The 23621-nt window shown below is 47.4% G+C and overlaps 1 protein-coding gene across 1 annotated transcript in view; it reads left to right on the plus strand.

Moving 5' to 3' along the window:
- LOC144103464 (calcium-activated chloride channel regulator 3A-1-like) overlaps positions 1–23621 on the plus strand; it is a 57202-nt gene that overhangs the window by 30866 nt on the left and 2715 nt on the right. The gene's annotated exons all lie outside the window — the stretch shown is intronic.

A 23621-nucleotide genomic window follows, 5' to 3' on the forward strand; every position in this document is an offset into this window, starting at 1 on the left:
TCAAATGTTAGTAAAACAGTGCATAATAAGACAAGTTTTATCTTTTGCAGAAGACAACTTATGAAACGCGTCATAAACCCAATGGGCAGCTGAAAATTAACTGGGACCATTAGGTTCCAGTAAAAGTGGTTTAAAGAACAATTTTCCACTTCAGCTGGCCTAGTTACAACCCATCCCAGTGTAACTGAAAACTTGTTTCATAATCCAGTTGGCTACCGGTCCCAGTTCAACTGGAAAGTTGTTCCTTAAACCAGTTGTCAAATGGTCCCATTCGAACTGGAAATTCGTTGTTGAAACAAGTCACTGCTGGCTCTTAAGTTAGCACGTCGTGTACGTGCAGGCAGTGTAGTTCACCAAAGCCAGAGAGCAATGTCGCCCTTAAAATTCATTTCTGATGTGCCTAGCATTTTATGGGCTGCGGTGCCCGCATGTTCACAAAGCTTGTCCGTGAACGCTCATGGGATGAAAGCACCGTAGTGAAAAGATCTGTCTGAACTTTAGATTTACTTGCTTCAAAGTTTTGCGCATGCAAGACGCCTCCCAGCTTTTATCGGGTAATGATTTTTCTCGTTCAGTATTGCACTCAGGTTCCGCTTTGCTGGTGAGATGTCAGTCTGGTGCAAGGTTCCCCTGTAGGACAAGGCTGCTGCAACAAAATAGCGAAATATCACACACTTGATAATGTATATTCATTATTGTATAGGCTTACCTGTAATGCCAACTTTCACTGAGGCAATAGGTCAGGGTTGCTGCAAGAAAAAAAAACATAGTAATGGTTCATTTTTATAGTTGACAAGAGAATAGCACCATGCAAACACTAAAGACAAGCTTAGTAATTTACTTTCAACAACGCGTCAATTAGTCGTCAAGGGATGCTATTGCGGCACTAATAAAGCAGTTGTGCTTATGTGGTCATCCCATAACATATATTTGATGAATGTTATGCCAGGCGTCCTAAATAACCTTAATATTTTAATCTATTTAGTTTGTTAGAATAGTGGTTTGAGTTCATTGAACTTTTTGTTTTTTGCATGAATAAGTATTGCCTTAAATTTAGAGTATTTTCGGTGAGAAGATTTTTTACAGCGCCATATTTATATTCCCCAAATAACATGTTCGCATTGCTTATTAAATTAATATTAGTATCGCCAGATAAAAACAAACCAGTATCATCACGGCAAACTACGAACTGAGGATAGGTAACCGCAATTAATATATCATTAATGTACAGTATATATAGCAATGGTCGCAGAATACTCCTTTAGGGAACCCCGCTGGAGACTATTCGCTCAGATTAATTTTATTCATTTCTATGGAAATTTTGTTCTATAAATGACAAATAAGGTTTAGTTAAAATTAATGATTTTGCTCTCAGTCCTCAAGAACCAAGCTGTTGAAATAAGATGCTATGATTTATGCAGTGAAATGCTTTGCTGTAATCTAAAAAAAATCCCAAGGCAAGTTTCCTATTTTAAAGGGTCTTTAATATATATCACGTCTCGTGTAAAAGAGCAAGTTCTTGTTGTACGGTTTTTCTTAAAGCCATATTGGCAGTCGGGGATCGTACTGTGTTTATTCAAAAAGCTTTCAACTCGTTTAGGAATGATATTCTCCAACATTTTTGAGAACATCGGCAAACTACTTACTGGGCGATAGTTCCTAAAATTGTGTTTGCCTCATACTTGTATATGATTGTAACTCCAGCAACCTTCGAAAATAGGGGAGGTGGTGAGGGTTTCTATACACGAGTTATAAATGTGTTATAATGGCGCAGCAACTATGTCGATGACGAGAATAACTGGGCGTATCTGGAAATCATCCGCATCACAAGAGCAGCTGTTCAAGTCTCTAAACGTTGACAAAATTTCGTGCTTAGGGACAGGTTCTAGAAACATAGACGAAGGCCATCTATCAAGGGCTAGGTCAGATTAATGGGCTGAGGAATTCGATTAATAGGTAGAAAATTTGCCAACTTATTGTGTGAGGTGATTACTTAAATAATCTATGCCATTATTAGTTGTCTTATTGTGGCTTCTAGCCAGGGAGACGGCAGAGTCGAACAGCCGAAGCTTATCCAGTAGTTTATCAGGGCGATTCGATGCAGATAGAAAGTTACATAATATCTATCCTTAGCCTGTCGTATATCGGAATTAAGCTTATTCCCATACCTCTTGAAGTGCTGAAAAACAAGAACATCACTGGTGACGATAAATAGCAGACAAAATTTGTTATTTTTTTTAATACGCTCTAACAATTCACGCGATCTCCCCGGCTTGCTTATGGTCTCAGATACCCTGTTTAACTTTGGAGTAAAATGCTCACCCGTATGATCAATCATGTCCCAGCATGCAACTCCTGAGTGATGAGTGAAGAGTCGATGATAGTTACGAATATATGAATGCATCTTTGAGAGGTGGGTGTTTTACGGACTGTATTCGCAATAATATTTGTAACACAAAAGCATCTGAGTAAAACATCGAAAGATGCACTGTTCATAGTTGCACGTAACATACCCATGTTGAAATCACAACCAATGAATACATCATACTCATTGCTTATTGCAGGATTTAAATAAGACTGCATGATTGCAAGACATGAGCTCAGTCGACCAGACAGTGGCCTGTAAACGACAAGCCTTAAAGTGTTTTTGGATATATCTGACAGAATTTCAACATCATCCAGCATGTAACACAATTCGGTAAAACTTTCACACACCGCGCTCAAACAAGCATGCATACACGACCTCTACCAGAGGATTTCCGATTTAAAGAGAATGTTTAAAACGAGGGCAACTCAAAGTTATCGCTGTCAGTCAGCCAAGCCTCTGAATCATTACTGAATCGAAAAAATAAATTAGCGGTGGCTTAGCTGTGCTTAGCCTAGTATACATAGCGAAAGCTGCTGCAACAATCAGGGCTTCTCTTCTATTGCTTGCAACTGATGGCCGAGCGCATCGCCTCCCTTATTCATTCGACCCCACGCGCACGCGCTGTAAGGCGCATAGCTAGGCTTGGCGTCAACGCGCAGCGGGGGAGGGGGTGATGCGGAGGAGTCGGCGGCGGTCTCGGCGGCAGCGCAGCAGTGACGTCACGCACGTGTCATCTGAGGCAAAACTCGCGCTTGCGCATTTAGAACAGATAGCCAAGACAGGCGAAATCGTTTCGTTTAGCGTAGAGAGTAGCTTTCGCTGCAAAACAAAAGCTGTTTAACAAGATAGAGAATTGATAGTCATTATGAAAGCGAAAGCTTTACTAAGCCACGTTGCCAAGGTCGTGTCCGCAAAAACGTGGCCGCAGCTGTTCTGGGGAAATCAGAAGCGATAGCGTCAGACGAGTGGCTGTAATCAAAGGAGGATAATGTGAGGGTGCTCAGGAAAGAAATATTTTCGGGATCGGATGAATGGTTCGAAAAAGTGGGCGGGGCGAGAGCAAAAGTGGCGCCAAATTTGAAAACGCCGTAAGTTTGGGACCACGTGCCCGGAAGTGTGCGCGAAGCCAACGAGTTGCGCCAGATTTGAACACCCGAAATGGATACTGAGATGAAACAAGAGAAATGCGCAGTTAATGAAAATCGAATAAATGATTATTGAAAAATTTTAAGTGTTATTTAAGGTGAATAAATGGTGAAATAAGGGTGATAATAGTGAATTAATGTAAACTAATGCGAAATAATGGTGTGACGGTGTGGCGCGGAGCGATGCCACGCCAACGTGAAATGAATATACGGCCCCATCAGCTTCTACTTCAGTTCCAGTTATCGCAATTTCGCCATGGCTGAAAATGCATGTCCTCCTACAGGGACACTAGGGTTCCTATGTTTGTATTTCTTAGGTAGTTCAGGATATTCCCACGCTATTGTAGGCATCCTCAAACGCTGTCAGAATGTCCCCCTACTCAGAACTTGAAAGAATCTAATGTGTAATATTCATAATTAACAAATGAGCAGTATGTCCAGGTTTCTAGATCTGGGTCATCATTCTCTGGAGCCGAACTCGCTCCTCTCCAGAAAACACGTCACCGCCAAGTTTGAGGAGTTGGCTCTTCCTGGTCACTGCCAGATGTGGCATCAGTGTATTCCTCAGTATTACAGGAGCATGCATCATTAGGATCTTCTTCACTTTCAGGTACGTATATATAGGAGTTATAAAGGTCACAAATTGACCCCGAGATCTCTTCGGCCTTGCTATTAGCCAGGGCATAAACAAACTACAATAGTGTTTTAATTTCTAAGCTGCGTGTGATGAACAAAAAACGTTTCATCACCCGGAACCAACCAAGAACTGCCAGCTCTGTAACCCAATGTCCCCATGCAAGGACATACATTTATTTTAATATATCGCTAGTGGCAGAACACTATGCTCTTTCGCAATAAACTATACTAAATTGTTTTTTAAGCGATAGCAATTCTATATATTGAATACGGTTCCAGTCAAGACAGTTTTCAATGGTAGAATGCGACTTATCTCTCCGTCGCATATAAAACGTTCTCGTGTTTAATCGCGCCATGATGTCTTCTTTACGGAGCGTGATATCTCTCTCCGCTCTTCACAGGAGGCGCCACAAAAATTGTCCTCCGAGGGGGACACTAGGTCTATGTTCTACATAAACTGAGTTTCTCCTCAGGATATGAGAACCAGTGTCCCTGTAGAGAGACAAGGGGTCTGAAGAGGATAACGTAATTCATTTTTTTCCGCATGCCTCCGCAAACAGAAATAGGCTTCCCAAGAGCATTGGTGAATGTCAAATGTGTTCAGAGTTTCTGTCTTTATTGTCACACAGTCTGCCGTAGATTAATAAAATCCCGTTTACTTCATATCTTCTGGCACGTATTGCGCTTGATGCAAAAGTGTACCCTTTCGATTTCTGTGTTGTGATTTTTGCATCGCGGTGACCTGAAGGCCGATTGCCGCCTAGACGACGTACCGATATCACGAATTTTGTTACTTTCTTGTATTTACATACTGTGCTTAGCTGTTCAAAGTTATTTTCACATGCTCATGTTAAAATGTAAAAAATAGGTTTCCAAAACTTGCCCCCCCCCCCCACCCCCCCCGCTTGCAATTATGCCCTTGAGATGCTTGCTTAGGCGCACCGCTTGTACGCCAGTTGCTCTCCCACCGTTGCCGCGTGCCGATGCTGTGTTCTCGCGCTGATGCCGTGGTGCTTAACTGCGCATTGTGTGGGCGTATGGCAGCATGTCTAAGCCGTCAGTGCCCGGCGGGGCAAAGAGAGGTAAAGAGAATCAAAGAGGAGCAAATGGAGGCGACGAGTGCCGAGGATGTGCCAAAGCTTTCGCATTACTCCAATGCTGGTTATACCGCAATGATCTCGAATTTTTGCTGATCTAGTATTTAGACGAAAACTTAGTTATTGTCGGCCTTTCCAGTTCATGTCATGAATTTCACATGGGAGAGGATATTTGCTATGTCTGTGTACAGCGTTCACAACGGATACCTGCTTAAAAGTCCACAATTAAGGTCACTTTCGTCTCGAATAATTTGAGCAGTGCCACCTTCCCTTCGGCGAACAAGCACATTTCGCACCAAACAAACCTGATATTGTTTCTTTCTTTTACTGAAGAAAGGAGTTCTTTGTCCAGGTACTGTTTCAACACAGGTACACGCGTTGACCCCTTCTCTGCCAAAGCCTCCTTGTTTTGACGTCATTGCTTTCACTTAGCTTGTCGCTTGAAGCTCATAATAATGGCTGATCTTGTTCGCTTTTGCTGGAAGCCGGTAGCGCTCCTCAATATCGGTCTTACTAAGAGCGGCATCATCAATTTTCTTATCCACTTCGTTAACTTTGCATAGGGGATTCCCCTGCTCACTTTCAGAAACACCTTGAATTTCTATGTTCTTTTTCCTGTCACGAAATTCCAGCTCGTCCAAATCAAGGTTAAGCTGAGAGAGTTGTTGATCGCAGCGCGCTTTCTCGACTTGGGCCATGGTTTTCTGCAGCTGCGCGATTTCCTTGTCTTCATTATCCAGACGCTTCATGATTTCGTAAAAGTGGCCAGACATTGTCTGGACGGACTGCTCAATGTTATCAAGTTTTTCTATAAATGACATTAAACTGTCTAGTTTTTTGACAGCTGAAGAAAAGCATATCCAATGGCACAAGCAGGAACCTCGGCTGTAGGTGCCATTTTCCCGCTGCGAGATGAACCTGTTTTGCGCGTTGAACAGTGCAATTCTCTGAGAGCCATGACTGAATGGCATGCCCTACTAAGGGATTCCTGAACAGCCTTCTACATGTTATGGGTACTGACATTCTTTACATGTGATTAGGCTCTCAGGAGTGTCAGTTGTTCTGTTGCAAGCAGCGCAAACTTCTTAATCTGTATCTCCCATAGACAACAATTTCGTACACAAACCACTTCACTAAACGTTTGCCAGCAGCAGAGTCGATACAGAGAAGCTAAAGCAGGAAGCAAGAATCCACCAACCTGGAAAAAGTGCGATAGGACTTTCGAGCCGTGTAAGGGTGGGACCGTCGCTCGACACTGCTACTATCAAGTGCGGGGGGCGTTGCCGATTACCGCTGACGGCAGAAGCAGCGCTTGGTTTTTTAAGCAACCTGGCAGCGGCTGTTCTGTCCTGAGAAAAGTGCGAAAAAAAATGATATGCAAGGCGCGTGCGTCCGTTGCTCGCCACTGCCAAACGTGATTTCTATATTAGGGAAACTTTTGTGTGTGCCTGTAAACTCGAAGAAAAACGCAGCCTATACTGCCCCTTCTGTGCAAGCTGTGCGCATTGCGGATGCGCAGATGGTCCGAAGAGGGCAGGTGCAATGGAGCTGCTCTGCACCTATAACTGGTCGGAGCAATCTGCGTGTGCACACTACCACGGGTACTAGCGGTACGGGGTTGCAGTGGTGCTATACACGGTGCTGCAGTTTTCTGTTATCATATGTCGTATAAGGAACTGCGGTCCAGCAGCCCCATTTCTGCTTGTTATAATTCGACACTTATCAGAGCGCGGCTGAAGTGACCGTTTGCGGGCTGAGCCGCGACGCCATCAGAGGTGCAACCGAGCGCGAAAGGATATCAAGGGGAGAGAAAGACAGCGAGGAGAGTGCGAGTCCATTTCCTTCGATGCCGGCAATATCGAGCGAACGAAGCTATCGCCGCTCGCTCATAGATGTGGGCAGAGTGGTGCGCGCCGTAATTAGAGTCTACTAGAAATTGTAGGGACCCTAGCAATGGGTTGAGTGCCGCGAACGCCTGCCGCCGCCCTTACTTTTGCGTGACGCACGGCGCATGAAAAGTTGGTGCGGGGGCGCTGCGGTCGAGCTGGATTTGGAAGCACCGGGTCCCACTAGGAGAGAAGTGCAGATGGCCGCACGATTGCGTAGCATCCAGAGACCTCGGAACACTTTCCAACATTTTTCCAAAGGGGCAGCCCCCCCCCCCCCCTGTCTCCAATTGCTTTCACTTGTATCAGACTCCTGACAATTGAAACACTTTATTTCAAGGACTCTTTTATTGCAAAGCACACTGGGGCTCAGCTACTACTTGGCTTCGTAGCCAGCTGTAAAGCATTTCGTATATAAGTAACCTAAACCACTCATGTCCCAACAGAAGTCGACTGTCTGACCCGTTCATGATCATGATTAGAAGAATTAAAACCAACTATGCACAAACTTTTTTAATACAATTCATCTCTCTTCGTGTGTAAAGCTTCCTATTTCAATTCGTTTTATATTGCCGTGAATCTTTGCACCTTTTGTTCGTTCGCACTCAAAACAGCCGGCACACGGCTTTATGATTTTGTTTTTAATGCCAGATATGACCAAACTTATCTTCATTGATCATGGGCGCATGCAAATGCTTACACATTTTTCCAGATTCTTGAAGTTGTGTTTGGTTCTTTATCTCGAAGATTCCTTGCCAGCTTTAAACAACGTCAAGCGTTCAGTTCGATGACCGCCGAGCACGCTTGTGGCCATCGCCGCTGCCGATTCATTCACAGTGGGTGCGAGTCAGTCCACTCGAATGGTTTCTTTTCGAAGCCTTTCCGCTGCCTTCCTGACTACTGTATACATACTAGCCTTGTCTACATGAACCCGACAGGACCGGGTAGAGTCGGCGTCGGGCTAGGTGACTCGCCTCTGACTCGCCCCGATTGGTGTCTACATGAACTCTGTTCAAGCGCGTAGGTATCGCAGCGGCGCCTAGCGTCGAGGTTCGCAGTTATCGTGCAAGTTTCCGGTTCCTGTTTTTGGCCCGCGGGTTCCCGCTGCGCGCTCATGTGGTCCTACCACTTCCAAGCCGACGGTGCAGCTCCACTTCTCTCTTTCTCCAACCGTTTCTGTCACATAAGACAGAATTGTGCTGCAACGTCGTATCATTCCGTATGGGTGTCGAAATTCGGGTGGCGGAATGTTTATACTCACGGCCGTGAATCGGTTCTTCAAATTCTTGCAGCAGTTCCGCAACTGCTGCCACGTCCAGTGGTAGCCGAGATTGGCCATTTCGGCCTGCACATCTTTGTAAACATCTTGGTTGCGCTGCCGTCTGCTGTCCAGCGCCTCGCTCACTTTTTTTTATTTATTAGCCCCAGAAAACATTCCACTTCCCGGTCGGTCCAAGAAGCTCGGGTGGAAACAGCGCGGGGACCGACGGCGGCTGCCATTCTGGCCGACTGATCTCATGACCGGAATCTTTCTGAGAGTTCCCTGTTACCCGACTCCCTGACCCGACTGCGTATACATGGTTTTTGGAAAGGCGGGTCAGGCGAGTTCACCTACCCCCTGCAGGCGAGTTAACTCGACTCGCTCTGCCGCTTATTTTAGTCGACCCGACAGCGTCTACATGAACCTGGCAACTGGTTTTTTACCCGACAAGCAAACTCTACTTGACTCTATCGGGTACATGTGGACAGGGCTACTGTCGTCGCTATAACGTGGCTGCTTGCATCAACCTTTCAACATTGAAATATAAAAAAACAAAATGATTTTTTATGTAAATGAGTATTAAATAAATAAATAACAAAATAAGCTCGAACCTCCACCCCCCCAACCCTAACCTACTCACTCTAAAAAAGTTCCGGGGTCCCTGTTAGCATCGTTCGTTGTTTTTCGGGTGGAATTTCTTCACAGGGCGGCTGTGCTTGTGATGCGGTTAGAATGCTGAAGGACCGGCACTGCGATGCGCCCGGCTGTTGCACCGGCTACGCTGGTGTTAAACCCGCTTGCTTGAGGGAAGCCATTTCACGTTACGGTCTCGCAATTTACGGCTTCGCACCAGCTTACAAACTGAACACATTGAATCGAATATTAGGCAGAATAGCCACACATCTTGCGTACGGCACTATACATCATGCTGCTTCGACATAATATACGAGTGCTTCTTGCATTAGTGTATTAGCATGTGTCAGTTCATTTGAGTGTATTTGTGAGTTTATTTTGGGAGCCTGCTGTACATATGAGCGTGCATAATGAGAATTATAATCAATATTTTGCACTGTATAAACGCTATTCGTTTACTGTCACCAGGAGGTCCTACGTTCTGATTTATTCTTCGCGAGCGATGTTTCTAGCTTGACAGCCAGACCCGCTCACAAGCCAAATTTTATTTCTTAGGCTGGCTGGAAATAACTGCAAAATGCTGAAGAATAAACAATTATTATATTACTTGCAAATTTTTTGTTCGTGTTCCTAAGGACGAAGTCTGTAGGAAGCTGAGTGAAAAGAACCTGCATCGCGCTCACAAACCGTTCGATGAAAAATGTCTGTGTGTGAACTACATTTTGAGGAACGCTATATTTTCCGTGAGTACGCGCATATTGTGGCTGGGAAAGAAGATAGGATTTCGCACGCAGTGTCGATCGGCGCTGGCGAGTGATGCCGTGCCTAGAAATGCAAGACGGCTCCGATTAAACGTGCGCCTCGTAAATATCTAATAAATCTATAAATGCGGTCTTCATGTAAACTCCGACTACAACAATCCCGACGGAACGTCTGTCAATGCTGGACTTCCCGCGAATTCTGTTTTCAATTGACGCCGTTATCGATACAGACTTGTCTAGGTGATCACCGTGGTCGAACAAGTAGGAATAGCGATTGCGAAGCGCGTAATCTGTCACCGTGCAACAGACGCTCCGACCAAGCAGTTCCCTCGACAATAATTGATTGCATCTCGGACACATTTAACCTGCCGTGCAGACTGTTATTTTTTATGTACGCTCATGCAAATGTTCTTGTCTTCTGATTTGAACTGCGCTAGAATAAAAGTAATCATACAAAGCACGGCATAATAAGGAAGGCGACAGCCGTGTAAACTCTGGTAGCATGGCGCACCTACTACGATGCCAACATAAAACAAACAGCCTGTCCTTGGATCTTCCGCTTCCTGCACACATTAAATTCAAACTTGATGTTGCAACAAGACTCGTCTAGGTTACCACTACGGTTCGACCAAGAAGAACGACTGCGCGTAGACGCGCAACTTCTGTCACCGTAGCAGACGCTCCATCCAAGCAGCACCTGTGAGAGCAGTTACCGGGCACACGCAGCCGATCTGCGCGCAGAACTGCTCTTCGTTTGTGTTGAAAATGCCGTTGCAAACTTACGCCCGTAATGTACAACGTAATTTGCCACCTCAACTATGCCAAAATGCACTAATACGTGCGGCGCCGCAGGCTGGCAAGGTCCGCTGCAGCTAGGATGCAGCACCAAGCCAGGTTTCTCGAAGCGCCCTCTATTCGTTCTATACGACGCGCTTCTAAATGTCACTGCAGTCGCGCCACTCAACCTATCTCTAGTACACCTTACCGTAATGTTCCTCGTTGGACCGCTAGTCGTCTAGACTCAGCTGAAGACCACCCACATATGCAAACATTCTAACTAGGATCTAATATTTTTGCCTTCTAATATTTGAAGAGTGCCCCTGTTGAAAGTTACGCTATACCCTAACATGCAATAACGACCTCAAAACGACGACGCCATTCGTATCGCGAGTTCTCGGAGCCAAGGATACGGGACTAGAGCAGCTACAGGTTAGCAGCACATATTGGATCGTTTCTTGGTTGTAACAGGAAAATTCACATAGCTGATATCTGGCACAGGTTAAATCATCAGTTATTCAATCTAGCAGACTGCAGTCTTTGTACACGTATTATAATTGCCTTTATTTGGTGGCTTTTTCATTAATCCATGCACAATTTAGTTGTCATCTATAAACGTTGGTGGTCACTGTCAGGTAAACAGGCCTCCTTGCTTTCTGCCCACTTAACTTTTAATGCGAAAGATACTTATCTATTCATCGATATAAGAAGTGTGTTTCTGATTTGTGCATGTATTAAAAATTCCATATTTTAGCACACTGCTGTCGAATATGATCCCAAATTCACGATAAAATTATGACAATCCTTGTAATTTGGAATATCTAAAATCATTTGTAACTGCCGCAGTTGTGCATTTCGCAAAAGAGTGACCGTGCAACAGTACTGATTTCTCTCTGTAAAGTTATTCGGTCCGTTAGAAAAGCCAAAATAGAAATAGCAAAGTGCGGTGACAACTAAACGGGCCAAGCCATTCATCTCTGCGCTGAAATGCATGACCTTGTTTTTTGCACAGTGAAAGCGGGTGGCCAGTTTTGTTTCAGCAGTCATTTCTTAGCTCATGTTGCAATGAGAATTGCACAAGCTGGAATGCAGCAGTGCAAACAAACCTGCAGAGTTGTGCTCAGATTAGGCAGTCAATGGTGACAGATGCAGAGACAAGCTGGCGTGTTGTCTGCACAACTCCAAAAAATTCTGAAAGTGCCCATGGGAATGAAAACAAAGTGGTTGCTTAGTATTCAGTAGAAGGCCATACATGCTTTTTACCTTCAGTGTAAAGATAACATGATGTGGGAGTTGGTAAACTGGCTTACATCTGGCGGCTCCTGGTAGAGGTTGGGAAAGAATACATGTATTCAGGGAAACAGGATGCACTCACCATGGATAGGGTTATCGAAAGCATAATATGTGGAAATATATTTACAAGGTGAAAGCTGTGTTCGTTTAGGTGTGATTATGGTACATGCATATATCCTCTCATCTCCTTATACAGTAATATTTAAGAATTTTTTCTGGCCAGAAAAAAAGGAGGTATGGTAACAGTGATTCTGGTTCCCAATACGGCAGACAAAAGTGAGCATTGTCTGCAGCACATATTATGTAGAAGGTTTTAAACGCGCTAGCTGCGGTTATTATCAACGTCTTCTGCTAAGCGAAGCTTGTTTTATTGCCAGTTTCTATTTCAAGCTACCAAAGTTTTGTTTAGGCTTATGTTATGTTAAAATAACTTAGTTGTTAGCCTAACAGCCTGAAGATCTTTGCCTAGGCTATGCCTACTTTTCGGCTTCATACAGGCAGTATATGTCAATTTAAACACTGATAAAAGAGCTGCATGTATTAGGCAAACGAAAGTGTTTTGTGGCCTGCTTTTTTCAAAATAATGCACCAAAATAATAACCCTCCTCAGGGCCTTATATGAAAACCCATGTTACTAATGTAAGGAAAACAGCAGCTCTATCAATAAATTAATATTGAGTACAGGTTTGCGCCTTTCCATGCGTTTCACTGCCATCAATGTAAGAAAATCACATTCGCTCAGAAAATTCACAGCAGCTGTTATCTGACTGCATTAATGACGTCAGAACTGTATGTGAAATTTACCTTCATTTTAGAGAAGCACGGACCCTTTTATAAATACTTTAAATGCTGGCCCCATGACATACTTGGAAGGCCATTTATGATGAGGATAAGGATCATATGATACACGCACATAAAAGTCACATGCGTAAACATACGCACCTAGCATTTTAACCACATCGCACAATGGAAGTCCCTGTGTTGCTTCGCTTGAAACGCAGACGGTTGTTCCGGAGGCTAGGAATGTTGATATTGTGAGCCTTCCAGAGATCATCTTCTTTCTCTTGTACATACCATCATCATCCCGTGGCTGCGCCTGTGGTACGCGCCGGTGGAATAAACACCAGGCACAGCCGTCTCGCCGTCTCGGTCTAGCCTTCCACAGACGTCTTGCCGTCTCGTCCTGGCATTCCTTCACAAGCGGTGGAGATGAACCTCGATCCCGTTGCTGCCCTGTACCCTGCCACTCGCTGGAGCTGCGTTCCGGTCGCCGTTGTGCACCTCCCACTGTCGCCATGCCGAACGAAGACAACCCCGACCCCGCCGCACCCTCTACCTCGGCCTCACCTGCAACGCCCCCTTCGACCGCGCCCTTCCGACAACGCGACCCACCGAAGTTCGCTGGTCGTCGCGACGAAGACGTGGATGACTGGCTCGACAACTATGAACGCTGCAGTGCCTACAACCGGTGGGATGCCGCTTTAAAATTTCTCAACGTTTTTTTCTACTTCATTGAGGTCGCCAGAAACTGGTTCATCAATCGCGAACCCCATACTACTAATTGGTCCACCTTCAAACAGCAATTCCATCAGTACTTTGCCGACCAGGCTGTTCGGACTGAGGTCGCCAAGACCAAGCTCGCTTCCCGCTTTCAAGGTCCTGATGAATCCTATGCGTCTTACACAGAGGGCGTACTTGCCCTTTGCCGTCGCTTTAGTCCCACGATGCCGGATACTGACCGCGTCTACGATGTTCTGAAAGGAATCAATTCTGTGGCTTCTAGTTAACACCCTAATTGCTCAAAATCCTTCAAGTGTCGATTCAATCATTACCACCTGCCAACGCCTCGACAAGCTGCAGTCCTCCCGCTTGCTGCCCCGCCTCGCACACCCCGGCCTTGCTAAGGCCTTGACCTCTGCGGACCTCGATCTGCGAACACTCATTCGAGCGATCATCCGCGAAGAGCTCCAAGTCCTCGATCATTCTCCCGCGCCTTCTAATGACGCTGGACTTCGTAACATCATTAAAGAGGAGTTGGCAACACTCACCCACCCTATCGCACCTGAACATCCTGCTCCCCGCCCACCACCGACCTATGCTCAAGTAGCTGCATCTTCCCCTCCCTTTGACCACCCGCCTCGACCGGCACCTACATACAATCACATCAACGCAATGGCGACTGCTCCAGCTGCACCATCCTATTACGCACCTTGGCGCCCTCCTTCCCAGTGTGCTACTACTGTGGAATTAGAGGACATATCTCCCGCTTTTGTAGTCGACGCCTTCAGGACGAGCGCCGTGGTTACGCCGCCTTCGAGAGTGAGCTACCTTCCTCCTATTATCAACGCGGGCCTTCTTCCAGCCCGCTTCGCCGATTCTCTCCGCCGCCACCCCACTCTACTGCACCTAGTGGAGCCCATGTTTCCCGACGCCGCTCCCCATCTCCATGCCGCGGTTCCGTGTCCCCACTCCGACCCGCAACAGCTCTCCCTATCCGTCACTCGGAAAACTAGGCGATGCAGTTTCTGGAGGTAAAACTGCACTTTGCGAAATCAATAAAGTCCTCCAGATCGGCCGTTCAATATGATTTCTGTTTTAGCGGAAGGACTACCTGTCGAAGCTTTGATTGATACAGGGGCTGCAATTTCGGTTATTCACGCTGATTTGTGCTGCCGTTTGCGGAAAGTGACGACACCATATGATGGGCCTGAACTTCGTGGAGCAAATGATGTCACTCTGCGCCTTTCCGTGAAGTGCACTGTGCGAGTTGTTATTGACGGTGTCCGCCACCATGTGCAGTTTGCTGTACTCCTTCTTACCTTGTGCGCATCTGATGATTTTGGGATGGCATTTCTTGTCAACAGCTTCAGCATTATTTTCTTGTGGCGACCGCGTCATCCATATGACAGACAGTGATTTTTCATATGACTGTTCCGACCGCCATTATTTTCTCACTGCTGCAGCTGATACAGTTTGGCCTCCTGAGTGCGAACAACTGCTTACCGTTGTTTCCGACCGCATGACTCATAGGGACGTACTCATCGCGCCGTCTCAACGTCATTTTGCGCGTGGAATCGCCTTCCCGTCAGGTCTTGTGCGGTACTGTAGCGGCTTAGCGATCGTAGCGGCCAAGAACACTTCCCGCGATTCCCTCGTGCTGCCCAAAGGAACTTCCATCCTTTGCGTATTAGATGCTCAACTTATGTCTGTGATGGCGCTCACCGCCCCTCTACATCAGCAACCTATTTCGTCCGACGTCTCTACTACTGTTCTATCAAAGACAATTAATACCAACCTCACGCCGCATCAACGTCAAGAATTGCTCACATTGCTTCGCAGTCACCGAGCCATTTTCGATGCAACTTCCCCACCACTGGGGGAACTACTTTTGCACAACACCGCATGTTTACCGAAAGGAATTCGATCTTATTGTGACGGCCCTATCGGATTTCTCTCTACGAACGCAAAGTCCTTGAAGAAAACGTCCATGATATGCTACACCGCGATATTATTCGTGCCTTAACAAGGCCATGGTTCTCACCGGTAGTGTTGGTTAAAAAAAAGGACGGCTCAGTACGATTTTGTGTTGACTACCGTGCGCTCAACAAAACTAGCCGCAAAGATGTCTACCCGATGCCTCGCATTGATGATGCCCTTGACTGTCTTCAAGGCGCCGAATATTTCTCCACCTCAGACCTACGCTCGGGTTATTGGCAAATACCTATGCACGAGGCCGACAAAGAAAAAACTGCATTCGCAACTCCCGATGGACTTTACGAATTTAATGTTATGCCCTTCGGCCTCTGTAACGCCCCGGCCACATTTGAAAGAATGATCGATAGTGTACTTCGTGGCCTGAATTGGACAACCTGCTTGTGCTCCTTGGATGACATTGTTATCTTTTGTTCAACTTCTCAAGATCACCTCACGCGCCTGAATGAGGTTCTCACGTGCCTCGCTTAAGCGGGCCTTCAGCTGAACACCAAGAAGTGCCACTTTGCACAGAAGGAAATTAAAATTTTGGGCCATCTCGTTTGCCACGACGGCATTCGTCCAGACCCTGAGAAAATCATCGCGGACCTGCACTTTCCTCGTCCTCAACGGACTGCAGATTTGCGCAGCTTTCTCGGCTTGGCGTCTTATTTCCGGCGTTTTATTAGAAATTTCGCAACTATTGCTGCTCCCCTTCATGAACTACTGCTTGGCGACAAATACAGGCTGAATAATATGGCTGTTGCACCCAGGAATTGCCCTAATACCACTTGCAGCATTGAGTTCAGTTTTTATTAATCCTTGAAGCATGCCCTCACATCAGACCCTGTCCTTGGCCAATTCGGTGACGCGGCTCCAACCATCCGGCATACTGATGCCAGTGGTCACGGTCTCGGTGGTGTACATCGCAGCGCGACGCAACTTCGCGTGAAAAAGTGATTGTGTTCGCAAGCCGGACCCCCACTCCAGCAGAGAAAAATTACACCATTACCGAGCAGGAATGTTTAGCAGTCGTCTGGGCAGTCCAAAAATTCCGCCCTTATTTGTATATACTGTCGCCATTTCACTGTTGTGACCGATCACCACGCTCTCTACTGGTTGTCTTCCCCAAAGAACTTGACAGGCCGACCTGGCCGTTGGATTCTGCGCCTCCAGTACCACCACTTCGACATCCTTTATAAATCAGGTCGCCAACACCAAGACGCTGACGCGCCTTCTCGCTGCCCACTTTTGGACTCAGCCTGCTGTTTTTTACGCAATGCCATTAATCCCTGACCAGAGCCCACCCTCTTCGACGCACATCACAGCAGTTTCTTTTGACGACTCCGACCACAAACACGATTTCTGCTCGAAGCAACTGGCCGACGCCTACTGCCGTCCCATCATCGACCGCCTTACCGGCGCTTCAAAACCACCCAACATCCGGCTCCGCCGACAGCTACGCAACTTCAAGCTCGAAGATGGCATCCTACGTCGCTACGTGTATTGCCCCGATGGAACACACTGGGCCCAGTCGTGCCGCGGGTGCTTCGCTCCCATTTCCTAGCGGCTCTCCACGATGAAGCTACTGCCGGTCACCTACGTTTCCACAAAACATACGACCGCGTGAAGAGACGTTTCTTTTGGCCTTGCCTATCCTCCAGCGTTGCAAAATACGTCGCTTCCTGCCTCCTGTGTCAACTTAGCAACCGGCCGACTTCTGCACCCGATGGCCTCCTACAACCCCTTCGCTGTCTCGCCACGCCGTTCGAAGTCGTCGGCATCGACTTATATGGTCCCCTGCCTCTCTCCGATCGAGGTAACCATTCGGTCATCACAGCTGTCGACCACCTTACGTGATACGCCGAGACAGCACCCGTGCCCACTGGCTCGGCTCAAGAGGTTGCAAATTTCTTTTTGCAATCTATTGTTTTACGGCATGGTGCTCCCCGGGTGCTCCTCAGTGACCGCGGGAAGACCTTATCGACTGTCGTTGCCGAAGTTCTTCGCGCATCATCCACCCTTCATAAGACAATCTCAAGCTACCATCCCCAGGCCAACGGTCTAACTGAGCGTTTTCAGCGGACTCTGTTCGATATGATCTCCATGTACGTCACACCGGATAATCGAAATTGAGACACTATTGTACCGTTTGTCACTTTCGCCTATAATACAGCAATACAGCGGACTACCGCTTACTCTCTGTTCTTCCTCGTTTACGGCCGTCCTCCCACCACAATTCTGGACAGTTCTTTCTACTCTGCGCCTGAATATACCTCCACATCAGTACCTGCACAGTTCGTATCCCGTGTGGCCAGATGCCGTCACCTTGCTCGCCTCAACACTGCAGCTTGCCAGGAAGACCGCAAGAGTCGCTACGATTCTACTCATCGTGTGGCCTCTTTCCGACCAGGTGACGAAGTACTCCTTTTCACACCACAGCGCATCACTGGCCTTAGTGAAAAATTTCACCACCGCTACCTTGGTCTCTATAGTGTCATAAATCGCACTTCCATCGTGAACTACAGTGTTACACCTGTTGTTCCCGCAGCCGATCGACGCCACCGTAGTACTGAAATTGTCCACGTTTCCCGTTTTAATCCGTTTGTACGCCGCGAAACATCGGTTGCTTAGGAGCGGCCAGGATGGCCGCTTCCGACCCCCCGGGCATATTGTGTGAGCCTTCCAGGGATCATCTTCTTTCTCTTGTACATACTTCATCATCCCGTGGCTGCGCCTGTGGCACGTGCCCGGGTTCGCTTTTGGGAATAAACACCAGGCACGGCCGTATTTCCGTCTCGGTCTAGCCTTCCACAGACGTCTTGCCGTCTCGGCCTGGCCTTCCTTCACAATATTGACAGTAGGATGGCAGGCCAGATAGCAATCAATGAAGACTAGTTAAATAAATGTGTGAAAACAATGCAAATATTGAATGTAAGAAAAAGTGAAGGGCCAAGTACGATACCTTTGGGGCTGCCCGAGATTCCTAAAAAACTAAGAGAGGTTGAGCAAGAGTTAGCATGGGCCAACTGCTGTTAGCTCGCTAGGATCACTTAAATCCTGCTCAGAACAGTACGCTGCAAGGCATTATTTGATAAAGGTTTGATAAGCGTACCGATTTCGAAAGAAAAATTTAATTGGCCACAAAAATTTAGCAGCGTGAGAGTACACAGTGTTTGTCGCACTTAGGAACCCATGCTACTCATAGAAATGGTGCAATGATTTGGTGTTTGTGATATTATAAGAACTAAAAAAATACCACAATCTGCTGTATGCAGCGATGCCTCGTTAGTATCCACCCTGTAATGTGATGGCTTGAATTATGGACAGTTTTTCTGGGGATGAAACTTTATCAAAGCATGCATGCCTTAACATGGAAACTTTCTGTTTGGATAACTGACAGGGTTTAAATGCACAAAGCCCATTGGGACTCGCATATTTTTGTCGTGTAATATGGCCATCAATGCGAACGTCTGGCCTGCGGTAACCAGATAGTATTACACAGCGCAAGGACTGTTAAAACTGTTTGGCGACGAACACAATCTGAATAATATGCCTGTTGCACACTGGAATTGCCCTAATACCACTTGGCAGCATAGAGTTCAGTTTTTTTTAAATCTTGAACTGCCATGCATGCCAACTCTCTCCGCTTGCACTTTCTGACTGACAAAGCACTTCTCTTCCTGGTGTCAACATCATTGGCACCGAAAGGCTCATAGACTCATTTCCTGGTGCACTTTGTTCACTGCACGAATTAAATAATTAAGCCACTCGCTAACTGTATAATATTTTTGTTATAATCTCACAGATGTTTACTTGCAATACTAATTGGATGTGTTTTTTTTATACAGCACACGGCACGAAGATAAACTACTCGAGTTAAAGCACGTCGGGCGCGAGGAGAACTATGCAGGTGCAAAGCAGGCAATCTGCAAATACAAATCAAGCAGTAAGGAAATGGGTTGAAATTAAATGCTGTTTCAGCCTCGACAGCTCAATGGCTGCATCGCCACTGTAGAACTTTCAGAAATGGCACAACGTCAGCATTGCAGGGCCAACCATAGTGCAATAGCGCATAGCAAGTTTTGAGAAATCATATAAACCTCGTTAACGTGGTTTTGGCAATATGCACAAATATGGCCTTGTCACTATCATACGACAAATGTGAACAGATGTGCGTCCGCGGAAGCCTACGGCTGAGCATTGTGGAATGTGCAAACAAGCATCTACATTCAAGCAAACAAATTTAGAAATCACGCAATTGAAAGATGGCAAAGGGAATCTAGAAAACTTCTTGCATTTCTGACAATTACATTCTCATGGCCCACCGTCGCCTTCATCCAGCAGGCAAATAATGTAAATTGCCGGTAATCACAGGTAAACTAACGCAGAATATGCATGTGTGCATGTGCATTGATGACATGCTTCTAAAGGCTTCGAGAATGTCGTACACAAGCTGGTAGTGCTTACTTAGGAAACGCTAGTTAACAACTGTTCGACACCAATAAAGCCAAGTTGTTAAGCACCTCGGCGAGAGCAGCGTAATGAAAGTGGGATCAGGTGCTGATTTAAAGAGTACAGTTTCTATCCCGATTGTCATGGCTCAAGGAGCACTTCAAGATCACTGCATTTTACCAATAGCCTTGGCAACCACGATAATGCACTTAATATTGCAACCATCTTTCTAAACTCCAACTTGACTCCACACTGCTAAGCAAAACACACATTGTGATCACAGCAGTTTACTGAAAATGCTTTTAATTTTTAATCACGGTTCGCTATTACGGAAAACTCTACGTACAGTTCTGATCTAGAACCAAATTGTTCATACTGCTACACTGCTGAGACTCTGCCGCCGCCGCCACCTGGTGGCCTAACCTGTCTACCAGCCCGTAGCCTAACCTCTTCTTTGTCTCGAATGAGCGCGGCTGTTCGGCAAGCCTCGCCCTAGAAAACGGCTGTGCTTCCCGCTTCCTGCTACGTTTGTCGGTGACATTTGGTGGAGGTGCTGGGTGTCCTCCTATGTACGCTGACCCCGACGATATCGTTGCCGCTTCTCCCCGACGCTCGGAGGCCACACCTGTCCACAAAGCGAGCCGTCGCCTGCGAGGCCTGCAACCCGAGTTTGAGCCACGGACATGGCCTGTACGAGCTATGACTTCCACCACTGGCACCCAGACAGGTCAGTACTCCGGCAGTGCCCCGCCGTTCGTCTTTCTCTCGCCTCGGTCGCCACCATCCTTCCATGACGACCGGTTCCAGGATGTTGAAGGTTGGTTGGCCAGTTTTGATGGTGTTGCTGCGTTAAACCAAAGGGACGACGAGCGGAAGCTGATTAATGTGTATTTCTCACGGCAAAACTCGGCGAAAACATGGTTATAGGCGACCTTCTCCACATGGCAAGCTTTTCGCCGTGAGTTGCTCGCCACATTCGGCGCGAGTGAGCGAAATGAAAATGCTTTAATTGCCCTTTGCTCCAGGTCACAGCAGTCCAACGAGAGGGTGCCAAGGTTATTGAGTACATGACCCACCTCTTCAATCGGGCCGGCCATGCCCGACCCTCAGAGAACCGTCACCGCCTTCGCCAAGGAAGCTACTGGCAGGAAACGTTCATTGCAGGAACGGAGTGCCCTATACGGCCGTCAACCAAATGCAGCGGCAGATCACTACTGCACGTCCTTGCGAACCTCCAGGGATCAGGCGCTGCGAGAGCTTGTACGGAGCATTGTCCACGAAGAACTGCGACGCCTCCACTAGAATGCTTCGTCGGCAAGCATGCCTTCTAGAGGCGATGTCCTCCGTGACGAAATCCGGCGAGGGGCGCAGCCACCACATGCACCACTATCGGAGCCGCTCGTCATGTCTTACAGCGATGCCCTGCGCCGATCTGCCCCCGAGCCGTAAACACTTCGCCGTATTGCCTGACCACGACCAAAGCATCGTTACCTGCGTCCCGTCGAGCAGCAGCAGAAGGACATGTGCCCTCCTTTCAGCAAAGCGCACGTATGGCGAACGTCGAACAATCGCCCGCTCTGCTACCACTGCGGGGGAGCCCGGCCATAATCTGCGGAATTGCCCGTACCGAAGAAGGGGCTTGAGAGGACTCCCTCCGGACGCGCCTCGACCGCGCTATGGTGAAAGACCGCAGGACATAGAGGAGTACCTGGCCGCTCAGGTGCAGCCGCCGACCTCGCTGCGGCGCCAATCGCGATCGCCACCCCGAGGCGCTTTGCATCTCCCAGTCTGCCCTCATCCTCTGGTCAGTTCAGAGGCATGTGCCCTCATCGAGAAAACTGAAGACAGCGTCCTCCGGCGGTAGGGCCGCCGCCACTACACAATGTCAACAGCCTCCACCCGAAGATTTGACGCTACGGCCCGACCGGCGCCGACCCGATTCGACAACCGCACCGACGTGTTGCGAGCGATTTGTTTTTGCTGAAATTTTAGTAACCGCCGACAGTCATGTAGTGACCGCACTCGTCGATACCGGAGCTGATTTTTCTGTGATGTGCAGGCAGCTCGCCACGACTCTCGTAAGGTTCTGACGCAATGGTGTGCATATACCCGTGATCGGCACCGCCTGTGGCCATGCAGTGACGCTGATCGGCGTCTGCACCAGCCGCATCCAGATCCGCGGTCTTACCTTCACTGGCTCCTTTGACGAATTACGTGACTGTTCTAAACATCTCACTCTGGGCATGAATTTCCTTCAACAGTATTTGCCGGCCATCGACCTTCAAGAGCTCATTGTATCTTTTTCCGGCCAGCGAGCCGTTGACACCAACACCGAACCCAGCAGGGTAATCTTGCGCGCACGTGACGACGACATTACAATCCCTAAGCGAGCCAGCAAGTTCGTCACAGTCGAGTGGAGTGGCCGAACCTGGAGGCCACATCATGGCCGAATATGTCTCCCAGCGCTTGAACAAATGTCGTCTTTGTCTCTAATGAGCGCGGCTATTCGGCAAGTGGCGCTCCAGTAAAGGGCTGCGCTTCCCGCTTCCTGCTAGGTGTGTCGGTGACAATATTAATACGGCACAATTTTATAGGCTATGGTTTGTTTGCTTTGAGAAGCGTAAGCATCTGCTTTGGTCTTTTTTTCGTTTTTTCGTATCAGATAAAATAAATTTCTCATGAGAGAGAGAGCTGCGTCAGTGGGCCCGTATTAGAGACGTCTGCATTGTGAAGCACCGGTGAAAGAGTTGCGACAATGGTTTTTCTTCCTATATAAGTGTTCCTGATCTAGTGATAACATGTTACAACCCAAGATTAACACTACTGCTTTTTCTCAGAATATGATCACTTGCAGGGGAAGTTAGACTCATTCAATTTGTCACGCAAATGTTTATTGCCGATATGGGCCTGCTCAGCCGGCAGGAATTTAAAAAAAGAGGCTCCAGATGTGAAAGCTTGCAAGCACACCGATGTTTTCACACAGATTTCACAGTGCCTCCGGCATACCATCGTAACGCGGCCACTCATAGTTGGTAATTCCACTTTATGGAGCAGAATGCCGCAGAATTTTGGCGACACTTCGGTAGTCCTGGCAGAAAACCGCCCAACGGCCGTGCAGCCGAGGTTGTTTCGCATAAGCAGAACACAAGTTTCAGAATGGTCTCGTCGCACTCTCGGCGTTTTTCCAACACAGTACACACGAACTATGATCGATATCGATGATGGCTACGCCGCAGCACAACTTGTGCTCACAATCACTGCAACCGCAGCACAGAATGCCACTGGCTGCAGAGCACGAAGTTCATTTAGTCGCGTCGTACTCGCGGCTGTTCTCAAACTCGGGACACACGAGTGCACCCGAAACACAGTCTGCTGTACAGCTCTAAGTTCATTTCAGCATTCGGATAAAAAGGCGTGCGTGGTAAGCTTTTCTAACGCAATTGCACTTGCACGCAATATCACTGACTCAAGATCACTCGTTCCGACTGCAATCGCTTTCACTGCACTGACACTTGTCACTGCGCTGTGAAGAAAATTCACCATGGGGAGCTGCGTATCGCAGCTTTTCGTGAAGATCCTCGCGCGAATAAAGAACATTTGTAGCAATAACAAACGGTTCCAAATAGAAACTTCGCGACACCGGCACTGTATACGTCTTGCGATGACAGCGCAGATTGAAGGCCGCTCGGTCAACTCGGTGTAGACGGCGACAAAACAACTTGGGGGAAACTGCCGCTTGCCGCTGTGGCACACTGTGGAACTCGAAGTCACTGTCATCACTCGTCATAGTTACATGCGCCAAATAATATGCGTTTCTCGGCAAAAAGTTGAAGTTGAT

This window comes from Amblyomma americanum, chromosome 9, assembly GCF_052857255.1.
Source record: "Amblyomma americanum isolate KBUSLIRL-KWMA chromosome 9, ASM5285725v1, whole genome shotgun sequence".
NCBI lineage: Eukaryota > Metazoa > Arthropoda > Arachnida > Ixodida > Ixodidae > Amblyomma > Amblyomma americanum.